The 16,732-nt window shown below is 42.9% G+C and overlaps 1 long non-coding RNA gene across 1 annotated transcript; it reads right to left on the minus strand.

Moving 5' to 3' along the window:
* Nucleotides 1-3,126: 3,126 nt before the first annotated feature.
* LOC128477600 (uncharacterized) lies at nucleotides 3,127-14,609 on the minus strand. Its single transcript, XR_008348568.1, has 3 exons — nucleotides 14,509-14,609; nucleotides 8,020-8,180; nucleotides 3,127-3,196 (listed from the first exon to the last, which is right to left on the minus strand). It is a non-coding gene; the product is annotated as an uncharacterized LOC128477600 (long non-coding RNA).
* Nucleotides 14,610-16,732: the final 2,123 nt, after the last annotated feature.

Raw genomic sequence — 16,732 nt, forward strand, 5'->3', positions numbered from 1 at the left:
GGCTGTGCCCAAGAGTATAATTTCACCCTTGTGTCACCCAGACCCACTGGATCTTTATTCCCCTTGCACTGTACCTGACCGGCACTTAGCCGTAATTCTCTGGAACTGTTTGTTGGCTAGGATTGGCAGGAGTGCCTGCTGGACCTTTTAACCCTACGTATCTCGGATGCCCCTCGCCCCACCAGAGGGCTCTTTTGCACAAATACACAACATGTGTTGGGGCTTAGATAAGGGGTGGTTTGGAGAGGGAGCCCAAACACATGTTGCTGGGAACGCCGTTTTTAAAAATCTTTTGTTGACCGGGTTTAGCAGCCGCGGCTATGGAGCTTCCACTCGGTTGCTTTCAGGACTGTCCCGCTGCCACTACCTTGGCATCACCCTGAAAACAAAGGCTTACGGTTATATGGGCATTGCTGTGCTTTGTGGCCTGCTTGTGGCACCGGGCTGTCTGGGCAGGGCAGGCCCCGACTGGGACAAAAAATAGGCCCGGGCATTTAAGACTAAGCAGCCCATTTTTATTTATTTATTTATTTATTTATTGTTAAAGCCCACCCCTCATGTACCATCTTTGCATTTCCCCAAATCACTTAAACATTCATGATAGACACAAAAACGTACTCACTCATTCACACAAATCATTAACACGTTCATTAATGCAGTCTCACAAATCATTCAAGTAATTCATCCACACATGAATTCATTAATTCTCACACGCATTCACACAATTCATCCACACATTTATTTATTCTTTCATTATCGTACACATTCACACTACCCCCTCTCCCCATCTACCCCTCCCCTTCTATGTTCCCCCTTATCACTATGTACCCCCTTCTCCACTTCTCAATATGTTCCCCCTCTCACCATCTATCCCCTCTCCCCCCTCTCACTGCACCCCCCTCCCTCCCTCCCTCACCCTTCTTACCTTGTTGCCGGAGTAAGCAGCAACTGCGACCGGGCCCACCACTCTAGGGGGCCGGGCAGCCCCCACCAGGGCCGACCTTAGGGGTGTGTGGCCACACAGGGCTTAAATTAAAACATTGGGTTTTTTTTTAACTTTATTTAAAATCCTCCATGTTAAATAAAGTAAAAAAACTTTAACATGGAGGATGTGAAATAAAGTAAAAAAAAAATTTAAGCCCTGTGCGGCCACACACCCCTAAGGACGGCCCTGGTGGGGGCTGCCCGGCCCCCTAGAGTGGCGGGCCCGGTCGCAGTTGCTGCGGGCTTAAGGAGCAGGTGCCCCTTTATGCCCTGCGTTAATGCGGCAGTAGAGGCTGAATATGCCCAGTCAGTCCGGTCCTGACGGTGCCTATTTTAAGGTAGGGGTCTGGAGCTTCAGCTCCATCAGCCCCTACGTCAATCTGGCCCTGAGCCGCCCGGTGTGCCCGATGGCCAGTCTGGGCCTGGGGCAGGGTATTGTTTGTGGTGATGGGATTATCTCCTCATCTGATAGAGTTTGTATGTAAGGCTGCATGTTTTCACAATAAAGTGTTCTTTTGTTTTCATCTCAACATTGGTATTGTCTGATGCTTGGGGTGGGCTGCTTTAATACTTTTCAGGACAGCATCAGCGCTGTATCAGCTACACAGCACGGCTCCATTCTGGCAAAGTCCCGCTTTATCTCTGTCTCTAGCACTAGTTCTGTCTAGCCCTGGGAAGGTTAATCGCCAAAGTCTCGGGAAGGAAGCACTGATCTGACGGGTGTACCCAGTCGAGGTACAGGACCTCCCGTCACAGTGCTGACCTGGGGAACCATCCCGTACAAGCGCAAAGCCGCATCTGGGTCTCCTAATGCAAGAACGCCAGAGAAGGGGCCAAGGAAGGATAGGAAAGCAGGGTGACTCGCCTAGAAAACAGGAAACTAGGCCTGAAGCAGGAGGAGAGGGAAGGAGGGCCTGGATGGCAGACAGGGTGAGGTTTCTCAGCCTCCTGGTCATCAACAAGCTGAGCAGATCGAGGGGATGCGGGGTCTTTGGCCTTCCTATTCCTCATCATCTGGGGCCCTGTTATGGTTATCTGTGAAGATGCAGCAGGTTCAGGAATAAGATTGATAGGAGGCCTGGAAGTCCTGGTGCTTCAGGGCCTGTGAGTAGCTGTGGAGGGAACATCCCCAGTAAGATCTCCTAATTTTTTTGCAGCCATGCCTCTCCATTCTTCATAGCAGTGCACCTGATGGATGCCAACATCCTATCTAAATTCCTGGAAGCCATAGTGAACTAAACATGGCTTGGAGAGCCAGAAACAGCACATGAAAACAACCATGGGAAGATAAAATGATAATGATGTGGGGGAGCCTTCCCAAAGCTATCACCCCCTAAAGATCCTCACTAATCCAACACCAACCGGCCATCCCTTAATAAACCCCTTATATCCCCTAAAATAGGATTCCCCCCTTGATCTAGTCATCGAGCCCTTCTAGTTAATGCTTAACTTCCAGTGCTTTACTGGATCATCATTTTCCTGAAGACTATGGGCCCAAATCATTAGTCCCCCCCCCATGCAGGACTGAACAACCACTGTAGCATACGGCATTCATGGTTTCAAACTAAAAATGAGTTTACAAGCATTCAGGAATCCCATAATTTGCAGGCGATCACCACTTTAAGACAGGGGTACTTGAAGTTCAGAAGCAGGCAACTAATTTGTAGCAGAAGTGCTCTTAGATAAGAGAAGTACTCCTATATAAAGTCAGCACACCAGCCTCCTGGTGACTACAGGGATATGGCAGTGGCTCCTGTATCACGTATCATCAGTTCAATCCCAGTTTAACTGTGACAAGTTCCTTGTAGATGCATCCAGTAAAAGTGGAAGCTGCTTGTAATGAAAAGGAGTGAGCCGCCTACAGCTTCAGGACAAGAGATACTCTGCAGACAGGTGCTTAGACCTGTGTTCATGGCAATAAGGATGGGCTAAAGGGGTCTTATCTATTGTCAAATTCTGTGTTTCTGGATGCATTAATACATTTAATGGCTGGAGTATTTCTTTAAACAAATACTGCAATAACTTTGTGTCAGGTCAATTATATTTATTTAAAAAACAAAATAGTTTTACTCACCTGTGCGTACCCATAAAGCTTCAGTATCTGGGCTATGGCCAATGTTGGACTGGAATGATGATCCCCAATAAATCCAGCCACTTTTCCTTGTTCAGTACAGGAGTAATTAGGGACGGTCTTTCCCGGCCCCGATAATATCTGCAGAACACTTTTTACAGCCTTTTTTTCATCAGAGCATGAGTCAAATATATGATATCCCACAGAAAAATTACGTACAGATTCAATTTCTTTGTTAATTACCCCAATGGTAAAGAGAAAGGTCAGAAGATTTTTGTAATAATGTGGCTGAGGTCTACAAAAGTAATATAAAGAGATACATGTAAAACTCATATAAAATAAATGTCAAATTCTCCTGTGTTATTCTGGGTGATGGCATTAGGCAGAACATCTGCAGTAGATCTAGGGTTGTCACCTTTCTTGATAAAAAAATACTAATTTGCTAATGTGCTAATTTGCATAATTAATTACATATACATGACATCACAGGAAGTGATATAAGAGATACGATACATATGCAGAGGAAATTTTCCTAAATCACACAAACAAAAACATTCAAAGAATAAAATCACATAATTATAAATAACACTTATTTATTGAACAAAAACTAAATACAAATACAACTGACAACTTCACCAAACATTTAAACAGCTCCTATGTATGCAGGCAGGAGTAAGGACATAAGGCTTTTTCCTCCACGGGCAGCGAGCTTATACAGGCCGGCCGGTCTGCGGATGCTGCCACACTCCAGAGCGCCACTGGGGGAAGTGATGTCATGATCAGCCTCAACGATCAGCCTCAGGCTCAGCCACAAAGCGGCACCGGCGCATAGACATAGCGCTGCTATGGGCGCTCCCCCTCCTGCCAATCACCCTGCCGGTCTGCCCCTGCAAAAAATACCTGTATTTTTAAAATACCATGTCCGGCAGGATGCTCTAAATGCCGGCTGTGCTGGTGAAATACCGGCCGTGTGGCAACTAAACTTGTGCATTCATCTTCGGCCGAACATGAAAACGAACACGAAGAGTGCGTTTTCGTTTCGAATAAACGTATGATAGAATATAGTGGCGGTAAAACGTACACGAAGACGACACACAACACAAAGAATCTTCGTGTTAGTCCTCGTCTACTAATCTCCATGGTCCCTTCCCCATCTAGCCTACCTTATCTCCGCAGCATTGCAGGGGTTAACGGAAGGGGAATTCAGTAGGTTCGCCGTCAGGAGTTAAAAAGGCCGTGCGAGTGAGTCTATTGGTGGCCTGCAGGGTCCTCCCCTGGCATCAACCAATTGTCAAACCTGGAGTCTAATCAATGAAACAAGGTTAGTGGTGTGTTTTAGAGCTATGAATGGGGTATGTATGTTTGTATGTATGTGAGCATGAATTTCTAGGTATAAGTGTATGTGAGCCTGGACATCTATGTACATGTGTTTGTGAGTTTGGATGTCTATATACAAGTGTACGTGAGCCAGGACAGTCTATGTATTACTGTTATTATTAGACTTGGACACCAGCCAAGTTTTCGTGTTAAGTCTTCGTGTTAAAAAAACCCTTCATATCCCATGAATATACGCCCGTTTCCTTGCTCGTTTCGGGCGATTATTCGTGTATGTATTTTTAACGGGTTAATATGGGGTTAACTTGTTAAAAATATGTAGAAGCATTGGTGCCAGGATTTTAAAGCAACTCTATCTATTGGTCATCAGCAGGAACCTCCTCTTGTATCAACCAATGCTGCTCTTCATTGGTTGATGTCAGACAAGCTCCCTGGTGGCAGCCAATAGAGTCGCTTTTACAGACCCTTAACTCCTAACGCCAAAGGCCACTGTGAGGGATGGCTCCACTTGCAGGTTGAATACAGGTACCATGCAAGTCAATGGAGTCCAGCTTTCACAACGTGATTAGTAAAATAAATTAAAACAAAAAAATAATAATAGAAAATGAGCAGGTCCTAATCGTAGCCCTTTATCTTCAAACAATTCTCACATGGAAGAATGGAAGAAGTTATAATATTGGCATGCGAAATGGCCATGGGCTGTAAACTCAGCACTGAGGGTATAGAGCAAACAAACAACACATGGAAACAGCACTGCAGGTATTGACCAACTAAATCAGACATACAAACCCTGTATTTGCAGGTATATATAAATAATGTATGAAAACATAGAATAGCAGGTATGGATCAACAGAATAACCAGGGCCGGCGCAAGAGTTAATGCCGCCTGGGGCGAAGTTTAAAATGCCGCCCCCCCCACTGCCGACGCCGGGGGGGGCAACATTTTAAACTTTGCCGACGCCATTATCTATCCCCCCCCCTTTGTACTTACCTTTACACAGTCCTGCGGCGAGTCTCCCTGCTCTGCCACGGTGCCGGCTTGTAATGCTGAGCGCCGGAAATTGACATCACTTCCGGTGCTCAGCATTACAAGCCGGCACCGAGACCGAGCTAGAGGGCTCTAAAGTGCTGCCCCTTCAAAAGTGCAGCCTGGAACAATTGCCCCACTCGGCTCCATTGTAGGGCCGGCCCTGAGAATAGCACACAAACCCAGCTTTGCAGGTACAGATCAACTGGAAGTCACATAAAAACTCACCATTAAAGGTATAGATAAAACACCCTTAATTACCCGTCCACACTGCCTACATAGAATCTGACACCCCCCCAAATTAGACACATAGAACTTGCCATCTTTGTCCTTAACCCCTTAATGACAATTGACAGTCTGGGCACGTCACCCGGAAACGAAGGGTTAACAACAATTGACGTGCCAGGACCGTCATGTTGCTGTAATGCCTTGACATCGAGGCATTCAGCAACACCGTGATCAGCATCAGGGGCCATGTCTGGCCCCTCCCCGGGGCTTCAATATTCGCCATACACTGTTAGACGGCGGACGCCCATTTTAAAAGTGGTGTTGCTGACATGCCTCGATCAGGAGGCATTCAGCAACACCAAACACTCAGTAAACATGTAAACATTTTTAAAAAAAGGCAAAAAATATTAAAATATATATTTAAAAAATTTGTGAGCAAGTCCTAAAATTAGCACATTAGCTTAAAACAATTCTCGCATGGAAAGAGTTAAAATTCTGGCATATTAAGTGCCCATGGGGTGTCTACTTTCAAAAAATTTATGATTTGATGGGGTAAATTGAATTGGCCGGGTTTAACAATGTCCCAATTAACGTCCCAAATGGTCTTTTAGTTCCCCAAAAAACTGACAAACCCATGCATGTGGGGTATCACTGTACTCAGGAGATGTTGCTGAACACATATTGGGGTGTCGCGTGGCAGCGACATATACCAGGAGCTGTAATTTAATACGTAAAGTATGTGTGTGTGGAAAAATATACACAAAAAATACTACTGTAAACTTTGAAAAAATGCTGGTGGTAAAATGTGTGCATGCAAAGAGTTAAAATACCAGCATTTGAAATATTCTGGGTTGTCTAGTTTTCAAAGATATATGGTTTTATTGGGCACACTGAAATGACCCGGCTCAAAGATGTACCAAATAGAGCATGGGCAGTGGATCCCCAAATGCCAAAGTTCAACATTGAAAAATGCGCATGCCCCACATGTGGCCCTTTTCCCCCCAAACAGCCAAGCAAAACCAATTCATGTGGGGTATCGCTGTACATACTGGAGTGTTTTATGATAGTGACATATACCAGAACCTGTTAATTCATACCTGAAGTAAAATGTGTGTGAAAAAAAATGCAAAAAAATGACTACCACAAGGTTTGACAAAGACTGGTGGTAGAATTAGAGCAGGCAAAGAGTTAAAATACCAGCATTTGAAATACCTTGAGGTGTCTAGTTTTTAAAAATATATGATTTGATGGAGTAAATTGCATTGGCCGGCTCCAAAGATACCCGAAGTGGCACATGGGGGGGAAGAATTACCAGATTTGGAAAAAATGGTTTTGAAATAGCAAAACACGACCTGTACTTATTGCCCCATAACGTGCAGAAAAAAGAAAAAAAACATAAAAAGATTGGGTATTTCTAAACTCAGGACGAATAGTAGAATCTATTTAGCAGGTTTTTTCATTACCTTTTATAGATGAGTAAAAGATTTTTCAACTAAAAGTTAGAAAAAGTCATTTTTTTTCCAAATTTTTCACCATATTTTATCCTTTTTTTAATAGTAAATAATATGATACAATCAAAACAATGTCATCTAAAGAAAGCCCTTCTTGTCCTGAAAAAAAACAATATATAACTTGTATGGGTACAGTAAACGGGAAAGAAGAAAATTACAGCTAAACACAAGCAGCGCAGAAATGTTAAAACGGCCATTGTCATGAAGGGTACAAAAAGTCAAATCAGCCTTTGTCACGAAGGGGTTAAACAGCCCAGCTTTGTCCCATAAACATGCCGCCTGTGCCATCTTTGACCCATAACCCATAAACACGCCGCTTGTGCCATCTTTACCTTTCCACAAATTAATTATACATCTATGATACACTTTTACAGTCACTCACTAATTCACACATTCATTCACACCATCATTTATTCGCTCACTCATTCACTCTTTGCCCAAGTCTACTTAAAACCAGTGCAGGAACATTGCCAGTCTATTACTTCTTGAAATCTGGCCAATTCTGGTATCAGGTTTAGTACTGATACTAAACTACTAAAGTACAGGTTTGCTGCTTTGACAACAATGGGAACAATTTATTTAATAAAAAAAAACCAAATGTTAGATTGTATTCACAGAGTCATATAGCGCGTTAAAGTGTTCGGGACATAGGAGATGGCGAGAAGGATTGCTGAGCAATTTTTGTGCAAGGATCAAGTGGAGGGTAAGAAAAAGAGACGCATAAGAGAAATATATCAGGAATGATTTACCTGGCGCTTCCAGAGAGCAACAGAGGGTTTGATTTGGATAGAATCCTGAAGAAAGTGTCAAAAAATACACGAAGGACTAAAGGGAAAGAATAAGACAACGGGAGAGAAACTTACCGCATACACATCATCTGATGCTTAATTCCATATTCTTCTACATACTCATTCAAAGCGTGATTGACAGAAAGCACCCCTCCGATTATAACATCTCCATCTTGAAAATATTCGTAATCCTCAATGCATTTTCTAATTCTCAGATCACAGGCCGGAGAAGAAGTCTGGATTTGAGACGTCACTGGTGTCAGACACAGGATTAAAACACACCATATTGCTTTAATGTGATGGAGTGCCGTCCTTCTACATAAAATAATGCATATCAATGTTATGCAGTAAATCAAATGGTCTCCATGGGTTCCAGAAGGATACGGTATGACATACGGCACAGACAGCTGCTGCATATTTAGATCAGTGGATTGAATCTTAGCGAATGCTCCTGCTTTTATACATCGCAGTTTAATGCACTTCAATGGAACCTGAATTTAGCTCGACACATCTGTGGTTTGGGAGAGCGGTTTCATCATGTTCTTTAAGTACAGCATTGAGAATATAGGAGAGTAATAATATCACCAGTATCATCAGAATCACAATAATCATTTTGAATTAGTTTATTTTCTTAACATTGTTTTAATAATTGTCTCCAACTTTTGTTTTTCAGAAATACAAGAGTTTAGGCTATAGGACCAAAAAGATGTGGACACCTGACCATCACACCTATTTACAGCTAAAAGACCATTAATGAGGTCAGACACTGATGTTAGACAAGAAGCTGCATTTCAGGTTATCCCAGCTGTGACAGGACGCCCTGTACCCTGACTGTGTACTTCGGCCAAACGTTACTTCCTCCTGCCGGGACACCAATGATTAACCCCTTCAATGCCAGACAGAACAAGCGTTGTAGAGAGTAAGGGCGATGTCTCTGCACCGGAGCTCCGTTGGCCCTGTGGCTAGCCGAAGCTTAGCTACACAATGTGACTATTGTCCTGAAAATGACAATAAAGGATCATAGCAGCCCACCCAATCATCAGACAGCACTCATGTTGAGGTGACAACAGGAACCCAGTTTATTTGGAAACACAGGGGTGTTTAAACAGTACAAGGGGTAATTTACATGCAATAGACACAACAAGCCACAGAAAGTTCCCCATCAGGTCCTCCTTTGCACACGGCTCAGTATTTGCACTCAGTCCACCTCAGCCCAGTAGGGGGTCGCTATTGTAGTCTGTGGACAGGATGGTAAACACAGGCATCTCCCTGACTTCTGACTGAAGCCTGCTAGTTATCAGATCCAGGTTATCAGTACACAAGAGGTCTCTGATCCGATGGAGAGTAACACCACACATAAACCCCCTCCCAAAATGCAGTCTTTAAAGTCTCTGGTACTTTGGGAGATGTGGCCCTACGTATTAGGGCCAATAGTCTGTAGGAAGGAGGCTGGCACTCAGTCCCCTCCAGGAGCCCATGGCACAGAGGCTTCCGTGACACCAACATTGTTCGACGGTGTTAACTTGTCTTTATGGGGTGCAGTCATGCTGGGACAGGAAAGGACGTTCCCCAAACTGGTGCCGCAGAGCATGCAATTGTCTAAAATGCCTTTGTATGCTATAGTCTTTACATTACTCTTCACTGGAAATAAGGGGTCCAAAGCCTGAAAAAAGTCCCAGTCCATTATCCCTCCTCTACTAAGAGTGAGTTTTCTTTTTCCAGAGCCCAGACAGCTTCATCTCTTGTGTAGCAGCGCAGAGATGTTGCTGCCGTTGCAACAAAATCAGGACATACCTGTAATTCCTAATAGACCTCTTTCCACATGTTTTAGGTACGCACCGGTACAGCACAAAAGCGATACAGAGTACGTTATGCTAAATGATAGCGGTAGAACACATCCTATTTCTGTCCTGATTGCCCTGAGAAGTCCGGTCTGTGCATTGCGAGCTGTTTATAACAACAGATTAGAGTTTGAATTGTATTGCTTTTGAAATTACACTCTATAACTGAATATTTCTCAGTTTCTTTATTGTTGTCTTTATTGAACTAAAAGCTGATTAGGAGGAGGTACAGACAATCATTTTGTGTGTGTTTCTTATAGGGGACCACCATTGCATTGGGGATTTGGTCATTTCCCAATGCACTGCAGGACACTTGGACCATGCCACCCTTGACCTCACTGTGTGGGCTATCGACCTGACCAGCTGTATCTACTTACCTGGGTGCAGCCCTCCCCCTTAAATACCTGCTTACTCCTCCATTAAGGGTCTTTGCATTGCAGTTTATCTGGCCCTGTTTTTCTGCTAGCAGCATTCTGTTTTCAATTAACCCGTTGTGACCTGGCTTGCTTCTGACCTCGTCCCATGGTTCCTGATTTGGTTCTTCCACTGCTCATGTTGACCCGGCTTGTTCTGACTATGTCTGCTCTGCCTGGACTTGGGCCCTGTTGTGTGGCCTGTCTGAGGACTCCCTGCCCTGTGCCAAATCGTGTGTCCAGTGCCCAGCCGTGTGTCCGGTTCCCTGTCTGAGGACCTGCCAGCCGTGTGTCCGGTTCCCTATCTGAGTCCGAGGAGCCTGTCCCCTATCTGAGTCCGAGGTGCCTGTCCCCTAACCAAGCTGTTGTAAAAGTGACCAGGACTATTGGTAAAGGTTGCCCTGTTAATATTAGTAATGTATAATGGCATATTGTATATCACACAACACAGAGGTATAGAAAACTAGGCCTCAGGCCTATCCTTAGCAGCGTGCAAGCTCCTGAGCAGCCTGTGGCTGGGCACATAAACCTATGTAGCATCGAGTGAAAGAAAGGGAGAGCAGTAAAGGAGAAGGAAGCTGAACAGCCAATCAGAGCACACTCTGTGCCTCAAAGCCACTCTTCCAGCCTGTGTGCAGATGTACACTGGGATAGAGGAGCCAGCTCTGACTGGAGTATTCAGATAATATCCATTAAACATATGCATTCAGATCCATACAAATTGCAAATTTAACGAAATTTCCATATTTTGTCAATTCGTATTAATCTCTAAAAATGAGGCAAAACCCCCCCACGAAACAAACGGAAACAAAGCAAAAAGCTCTGAATTTTCATTTGTATTTTGTGGGCTCATTCACTCTCATCCACATTCTTTCACACTCTCACTCTCTCTGAATGTCTCCCAACCTTCTCCATTGACCTCTCCATGTCTACTTATTCTCCTGTCTTCATCCATATCTCAGTGTACTTCTGCAAATGTCAAAGCTTCCGGTAATGCCCCCCCCCCATTGGATTAGGATTAGATGAAGGGGTGTTTTGGAAGCTCCAACCATTTTGCCAAAGATAACCTTCCATGAACTTCTGAAAAAATGGTGAGCTTCCAGTAGAGAAGGTAGGGAGCCATTCAGAGTGAGAAAGAGAGTGAATGAGAGTGTGAGAGAGTCATTAAGTGAAAGATTGAGAGGCAATTTTGTCTCCCAAATTTAAAAAGCCCCCCCCGATTTTCATCCAAAATGAATGAGCAGTAAACAGAATTCATTGTCTAAAAACAAATAGGCCAAAAAGAACCAAAAAAAAGCTTTTTCTCACATGTCTAATATCCATACCCACTGTAGAGCTGGTCTGCTGGTATCAGTCAGACCTTGACATTGATCCAGAGCTCAGAGTCTGAGCAGGCTACTACAAATCGAGTAAATCTACTATGGGATGAGGACTCAGGACCACCTACAATTCCAGGGACCTGGAGCAATTGATCCATGTGCTCATTGGTTAAAGAAACCCCAGTTACTTTGGCCCATCCTGGGATCGTTAGGTAAACAATTATTTATTACTGTTTCCAAGCAGGTATGTTTTTGTATTCATTTCTCGTCTAAATAAAATAATGTAACATTTTGGCAAAAATATACAGCCTAACAGTCCAGCGCTGGAGGTCAATATGGCAAAAATCTCTACGGCCACCATGTATTTGCCTTTGGTGCTCACATAGGCCGGGATCATCGCAATCCAAACGCTGCAGAACACCAGCATGCTGAAGGTGATGTATTTGGCCTCATTAAAACTTTCTGGTAATGTCCTGGCTAAAAAAGCTATAATAAAACTAAGAGCTGCCAGAAGCCCCATATAACCCAAGACACAGTAGAAGGCAACAACCGAGCCTTCATTACACTGAACAACAATCTTGCTATGGTAAGAGTCCATGTCCAGCTCCTGAAATGGGGGAGAAATAGCCAACCAATTAATATTAATAATAACTTGGACAGATGAACATAACACAACTATAGAATTTGACAGTTTAGCATCAAGCCATTTTTTCCAGTCACTGCCTGGCTTTGTGGCCCTGAAAGCGATGCAAACCATGATAGTCTTGGCCAACACAGAAGACACAGCTACTGAGAAGATGACTCCAAAACCAGTTTGACGCAGCATGCAGGTTATATCCACAGGACGACCGAGGAACAGAAACACGCAGAGGAAGCTCAACATGATGGATACCAAGAGAACGAAACTGAGGTTCCGATTATTGGCTTTTACAATTGGGGTATAACGATAGCAAGTAAATATTCCCAGTATTAAAGCTGTGACCAGGGTGAAGAAAGCTGAGAGTGACATCAGTACTAGAGCAATCACATCTTCAGTGTAAGAAAGAAACTCAAATTGTTTGGGAATACACTGATCTTGATTCCTATTTGGCCATTCACTCTTGGAGCATTGTATGCAGTTTTCACTATCTGTAAAATAAAATGTTTTCATGAATACCACAGGTCAACTTAATATATATATATAAAGATTAAATATTAATGTTCAGAAGGGTATGACAACCTTTAAAGTAAATGAATAGGATCATAACAATGGTTGCTCTGTAAAAATGCTAAAAAATAACTATTTGGCCTATATGCAAGGAAATTATCTTCAGTAGCATGCTCTGGAAATATTGTGCAGCATGGGGAGGAAGACCTGGTCCCCACACTCTTGTATGGCCAAAAGTATGCTGGATTTCATCCCTGAAGCTACTTATGGCAGCTGGGATGCAGTTGTTGGTAAAACTAGGAATTGTTTGGTTACTAGAGAATAGTCGGGTCAAACCAGGAAAGGGAAATAAGCCAAATCAAAATCCAGAAGCAAAGTCAACTAGCCGAGTCAATAGCAGACGTTCAGAAACCAGGAGCCAAATCAGAGGAACAGGAGCAAGGTCAACAAGCCGGGTCAGAGCGAAGAAATCAGTCTCAGTAAGCACGTACAAGCAAATCATAGATACACCAACCAAGGGTAACCTAGGCTTAAATGGGGAGAGATTTAGGTGTTTCCTGAGGGTAGGGGTCACCCGAGTTCATAAGATATCAGGTTTTGACCATACAGTGGCGCTGTGGTACTGATTTGCCGCAAGGCCGAAGGGTAGCGGGAGCAGACTGTGTATTCACTACCTGGGAAGATCTAGCAGCAGTCCGGGAAGCCGCCTGAGGATGATGCGTTGTGGGAGCAGCCAAAGAGTGGGACTGGCGTGGAAGGTAAGTCTTTACAGTTTCTTTTCCTACCTATCGATAAATAGCACCTCCCCCCCACAAACACACATTTCCTACCAGGCCCAGGCTGGCCACGTGGCACACTGGACAAATGCCCAAATGGCTGCTGGCTAACAGGGTCACACCTTACCGCGATCTGTTGTTCCAGCTTCAAGCTAGGTGTGCTTTCACCAGCTGGATAAGAGCTTGCCTCCTCCCCTATAGATATGCTACTGTCTTTATAGGGGCTTCATGGAGAACCACATTGCTGGCAGCAATGTGATTTACCACGGGGCCCCTAGAACGCGAGGTCCTTGGGCAACTGTCCAGTGTGCCCATGTGTGCCAATTGGTCCTGCAGCAGGGGTCCTCCAAATTCGGTGGGAGGGGCAAAAGGGGGGCAAGGAATAATCTAGGGGGGCAATTGTCCCCCTTATAGAAGTTTATAGTAGTTTATAGAAGTTTAGGTGGAGAAGACTTCCATCAAGCTCAAAGTTTTTCCTATTCCTTGTTAACCACTGCTGATCCAAAAGATGGCAAAAAAAACCTTTATGTCAGCAATTTTGAATTGTGCTTACAATGGGAAAAGATTCCTTCTTGATTCCAAATGGCAATCAGATTTCTCCTTGCCTCCCTGTAGCGACATACATAACGACGGGTAGCTCACTCACACGTTCTACCTTAATGTTGGGCTGGGTAGGGAGATCCATGATCTCCCCAACCAGTCCTGCAAGCTGCAGCTGCTGATGTGGTGGCTGTGCGCCCCTCGCAGCGGCGCCCGAAGTGAGTGCCTCTCTCACCTCACCATTCCTAGGGCCCTGGACTCAAATTAAGCTCGAGCTGCAAGGGTGAACTACTGGCCACCTATTGGAGTAAAGATTTCAGTCCCTCCAAAAACACTTCCTTTTTCTCCTGCTACATTCTCCCAAACTATATTTTAAATACCAGGACAAAGGAAACCCCTATATCATCTGCTTTGTGGTTTGGTGGGATTTCCAGAGAGGTAATAGCAGTGGTAGGGACTAGATGACAAAATGTTATATCATTCTATAATGTGACCATTCGCTACTACCTATACATATATGTGCTATACCAGTTATATTGGAGATTTCTCCCTCTGAGCATCTCACACAGTCATAGCAGCAGGAATGGATGCTAGACCCCATGACTTTTCTGTATCCAGGAAGACAGTTTTCTGAGCATTGAGATTTTGGGGGCTACAAAAAAAAAAAGAAAACCATTTAGCTTTTCTAGATAAAGTTGAAACCTCTTAAATGATATGTCTATCTAACATACACAACTACAGAATGCACACTTTCTCTTTCCATATATATATATTAAAAGATTCACATTCTGTACATGTTGCTTATTTCAAGCTATAAATACCAGATTTGTGAGTTCTGGTTTGTATACATGGAAATTTTAGCAAAATTTGTCAATTTCACTAATTTGTACAGATGTCAGAAAATAAAGGGAACCCAACAAATCAAACAAAAACATTTAATTGTTTTTGTTCACTCTCTCATGGTCTAACATACTCTCATGCCTTATCGCACTCATTCCCAACGTCTCCCTCTCCCAACCTTCTACGCCAACCGCTTCCTTGTCCTTGTCTCCTTTTCTGTAGCTCTTGCCTCTTCTTGTACTTCTTCTACTCTGTCTTTTGTATTCTGGTCTTCTTTCTTCTCCCCGCTGCATTATCCAGGCATCCCAGAGCTTTTCCACAAAAGAGCAGAGCCTTCGCGCACACCCCCTCACCCAATTGGAGGATTGGGGAGAGGCCGTCCCTGTAGCTCCACCCTTTTGTGGAAGTTCTCCAAGAGGCCAGAAAATTGCAGAAAGATCTGCGGATCTGCAATGTGCGTGTGTGTGAATGAGGGTGTATGACATGGAATTTCCCCTGAACCGAAAAGGCACGAAACAAAATCTGTTTGAAAATGAATGGACCAAAAACCAAACAAAAATGAGTCCAAATCGTTTTAGGTCCATGTGCACAAGTCTAGTAAACACAATAAAAAGTTTTTTTAAGTGCATGTAACTATGAAATGGATGATTTGGGAAATGAGAGAGATCTAAGTCATTATTAACAGAATTATTTCAAACCTTTGGATGATTCTTCCAGATAATTCTATTCTTGTCAATGTTAAGTATCTCGTATATGACATTTTGTGGATTAAATGTTAAAATCGTAGGGGCCTCCAAGCTTCTTTTTTCCATCCATGCCAGCCAGTTCTTAGACATATAGAATAAGTTCATTTCTCCATCCTCGTTAAAAAATTCAAATACAAAATTATCTCTCTCTATTTTAAGTTGTCTCAAATGCTGAGGTATCTTAAAAAAAATACAGATATCATGCATTATAAAAGGTACAATACCTGCTTACAAATAAAAAATAAGTTTTACTTTTTTCCAAATCAGAATAAGCCAGTAATTGAGAACAGGACACAATTAATAAGCAGGATAAATGTAATTATCATAGTTATTAAACTGACAGCAGCAAATATTCTTAAAGATTATTTTGGAAATAAACCACCCAAGTTATACCTACTAATGTGTATATATATTATCTTTGTTTATCCTCCATACTATTCTCCATTTTCGTCGCCCTTTTCTGAATTCCCTCCAGAATATCAACATAGTTCAGGAGATTGGGGTCTCCAAAACTGTATATAATAATCAAGGTGAGGTCTGCCAGATATCTGCAAAGTGGCAGAACCACCCAACTCATTCTGCTACTACTGTCTAATTATAACTATTATTATTACTACACTAAAAACACATTTTATGAATTTTTAATGTAATTTACCCAAATGAAGTGTAAAAGTGTTTTTTTTCAATCATAAATAAATCCTGAAGGTTTTTTTCCCTATTTGCATTAGTTATATATAGATTTTATAGGTGAACGTCTTTCCTTTTTTCCCTAACCCCCCACATACACATTTTAAGATATTTTTCATACTAGATGATGGTTTTATATATATTATTATTATTTTAAAAGAAAGCCCTACTTGTTCTGAAAAAAACCCCAATATATATATTTCAAGGGGTGCATTACATGAGTTAATGAGCAAACTCTGTTGAATAAAGACATAGAAAAAACACTAAAACTGCTCTGATCATTTAGCTCCAAAAAATGCCCCGGTGCTGCCAATATTACATGCAATTTTGTTATTTTGTTTGTTGGAACGGACAAGCCGCCCAACTGCAGTTAGGTTGGAGAACCCTGTATTAGTTAGTGCTCACGAGAGCAAGGCTTTTTGTTTTGATTTATTTATTTTCTGTAATGCCTGTGGTGACGAAATAAAACAGGCCCAGCC

The sequence above is a fragment of the Spea bombifrons genome, chromosome 1, assembly GCF_027358695.1.
Source record: "Spea bombifrons isolate aSpeBom1 chromosome 1, aSpeBom1.2.pri, whole genome shotgun sequence".
Lineage (NCBI taxonomy): Eukaryota > Metazoa > Chordata > Amphibia > Anura > Pelobatidae > Spea > Spea bombifrons.